At 38.0% G+C, this 3227-nt stretch overlaps 1 long non-coding RNA gene across 1 annotated transcript; it reads left to right on the top strand.

The window, feature by feature from the left end:
- Positions 1 to 275: 275 nt before the first annotated feature.
- Positions 276 to 2824, top strand: LOC141386118 (uncharacterized). The gene is made up of 2 exons (XR_012407162.1): positions 276 to 2003; positions 2082 to 2824. It is a non-coding gene; the product is annotated as an uncharacterized lncRNA (long non-coding RNA).
- The last annotated feature ends 403 nt before the right edge of the window (positions 2825 to 3227 follow it).

Genomic DNA, 3227 nt, shown 5'->3' with positions numbered 1-3227 from the left:
CAGGCCTTAATTAATTTAATTTTTTTTTTTTTTTTTTTTTTTTTTTTTTTTAGACACAATTCAGTGATAGGTGCACAATCACAGGAAAGTCGGTTATTATATGTATGGCATTTATAATTGAAACTATTCTATATTGTTTTTGAAATGTCAGAAAGTAATTTAGGTTTAATTCCCAACTGATATGACTAAGTGTGTTAGTTATTATAGGCTTTTTTTTATGGTTAATGTAAGGCTTACGTAACATTAGAGATTTTTTTTTTTTTTTTTTTTTTTTTGGTTGCCCCCTCTATGATATTGGTTTGGCTACTGTATGTATGTCTGTTGTGCTGTGTTGGGCTGAGGCATAATGGTGACTGTGTGTAAGAAATTAGTGGTTGTGGGCTAGGTTGTGGTGGCTGCACAGGCGACATAGCAGGTACATGAGTCAGAGGAGCAATGACTTGTTGCATTTGTGTATTTTGTCTTACGACCATCTTATTCTGTAATTTAGCTTTAGCCTCTTCCAGCTGTAGTTTCAACAGCTGTGACTTAATATTTTCTAGCTTTTCTTTGTGTTGTTTCAATGTTATATGTGTTCTTTCCTCCATTCCTGCTACCCTGTACATTGTCTGGTTTACACTGTCTCTTGCGAGTTGAATGTTTGCGGTAAACTGCTTTGCTATTTCCTTTTTTACTGCTTCCTCTATTTCTATTTTAGTCTGAACTTCCTTTAGGGCCGTTTCTAACTGTCTTTGTTTTTTATCTTCTTCTGTTTCTTCGACCTCTATAGCGCCCTGTTTTATCATGAACTTGAAATCTTTGTTAGCTTGTTTAGTAGTAGTTTCTATTTCTCCCCCTTTTACTATCATTACTGGCATCTGCATTGGTGCTGAGGGGGTTTTGGGTTTTTCTTCTGCACTACTATAGGGTGGGGGCCTCTCTGGTGAGTCCCTTTGATCTGCCCACACAGCACTTTTTACTTTGGTAACCATGGCTGCAGCTACCCTGCTCCATTGTCTCAGTCTATCTTCTGCTTTTTCTATTTCTCTGTTTGCTGCTCCCTTCTTCCAAACCCCAGTTTTGTCCCTATTTTGTCTGGCCAGTACCAAATCTGTATCTGCCCTTTTTTCCTCTGTCAAAAGTATGTTCAGTAACTTTCCCTGATTTTTAGTTGTCTCTGTCCAGCCATTTAGACCTGAGAGATATGTCCACTGACTTTCTAATGTTTTACTTATTTTCTTTCTGTCTTTTGGTTCGGTGTGATGTATTATCTGTTTACAGATACCATCCCACGTCTCTTTATATGTTGTCATTTTAATAATGGTTTTGTCTCCCTATTGGGGTCACACACCTCACAATCTTCCTTATGTCCTAATAATCTACACACCCACCACTTAGGAATATTTTTCACCTTTCTTGGTTTGTAATATAACACTTTCAGCATCTAATTATGATTCCTTCATTCACTCGATGTTTTATTCACATGCTCTCAGTCCCTATGAATACAGGGCTCATCAATCACACTCTCCTCTCTGAGCTCCCAGAATGCTGCGTCCGTTCCTACCGGGTCACACTTAAGTGACAGTCCAGAGAAGGTGCGCAGCACTCTGACCTCCCAAATACGGAGTTATTCACTCACACACATACTCATTCAGGAATCCGCACACAATTGACACTTTAACACAATTTTACACCCTTTAACGTTTTGCCTTTTACTCTCTTTTATGTGTTTTTACGAGTGAGTTAACCTCGCCGGGTAAACTTCAATTCTCAACCATGCCAGGAAAACACGATACGAGTTTTTATAATATTTCTTAACCACGCCGGGTCAACTCGTTTAATTACCAATTCGGAGTTTTTATAAGTTTTCTTAACCGCGCCGGGTCAACTCCTTTAATAACCAATTCAGAGTTTTTATAAATTTGCTTAACCACGCCGGGTCAACTCTATAATATAACCAATTCTGAGTCTTTATAAATTTGTTTAACCACGCCGGGTCGACTCGTTTAATATACCAATTCGGAGTTTTTATAAATTTGTTTAACCACGCCGGGTCAACTCCTTTAATAACCAATTGTTAACCACGCCGGGTCAACTCTGAGTTTTTATAAATTTGTTTAACCACGCCGGGTCAACTCAATAATAAACCAATTCTGAGTCTTTATAAATTTGTTTAACCGCGCCGGGTCGACTCAATGATAATCAATTAATAGAATGAGTTTTTAAACCTTGTAACCACGCCGGGTCAACTCATTTTAATTGCCATTGTTGATCTAATTCAAATTATTTACGGGTTATGTTGGTATTCAATCCCCAATCAACCTTAAATTTGGTAATTCCAATCTTGCAGTACTTTTATCAAAAAGGTGACTGCTTACCTTATTAGAAGTTCTGCGCAGAGGTTGATTTGAGATCGTCCTCCAACTCGACGAAGCGTCTGAGCGAATCCGGGTGCCCCCTCCAAATTGTAGGAAAATGGTTTTTCCCTCCCCGAGTTCAGGATTCGCTTGAAAGTAGACGCAGGAAACTTAGCTTTATCGAGAAATCAAAGTTTAATAAACGAAGGATCAGATCAACAATGCTGAGCCCAGGAATACTGAAGAGACACCATGAAAAGGCAAACTGGGCGCTCCAGTATTGCCGTACAATTCATAAAACAACAGTTTTTATTCTTGGTTGTCTCCTCCCCACTCTCGATGAGCCTCCAATCCATTATTCGCCTTCCCATCATCAGATCTCATTTCAACCAGTTAGAATCTGCCAGTAGCCTGCAAACACACACACACAAAACACACATGCACCCCTACACAGACTGAGATACGGCTGATTCCTTGCAGGTGTTAAACCACATCCTGTACCAAAGCACAGCTGTCCATGAGCTCAGATCTCTCGTCTTACTTCTGTGGAAAAACCCCGTTTCTCTAGAAGCGAAGCTTAAGCGACAGGCTCACATTTCAAACAAAGCAATAGGCTCATATTTCAAACAAAGCATTTCATCAGTAAAGAAAATAGTAAAACTTAATATCAATATCAAACATAAAACATCAAAAATATGAAAAACTTAATATCAATTCTGAACATGCATAAAACATTAAAAAATATGATTCCCTCAAAAATATAATTCCCTCAACTGTCAACAAAAATGACATTCTACAATATAACAAATAGTTTTTACATCAGTAAATATAACAAATGATTAAAATTAAACTTAAATATGCATTTGTGTGTTTGTTAATTATGGCCAGAGC

This window comes from Danio rerio, chromosome 1 (assembly GCF_049306965.1).
Source record: "Danio rerio strain Tuebingen ecotype United States chromosome 1, GRCz12tu, whole genome shotgun sequence".
Lineage (NCBI taxonomy): Eukaryota > Metazoa > Chordata > Actinopteri > Cypriniformes > Danionidae > Danio > Danio rerio.
The sequence above is the reverse complement of the archived record's forward strand: the minus strand, read 5'-3'. Positions and strand labels throughout refer to the sequence as shown.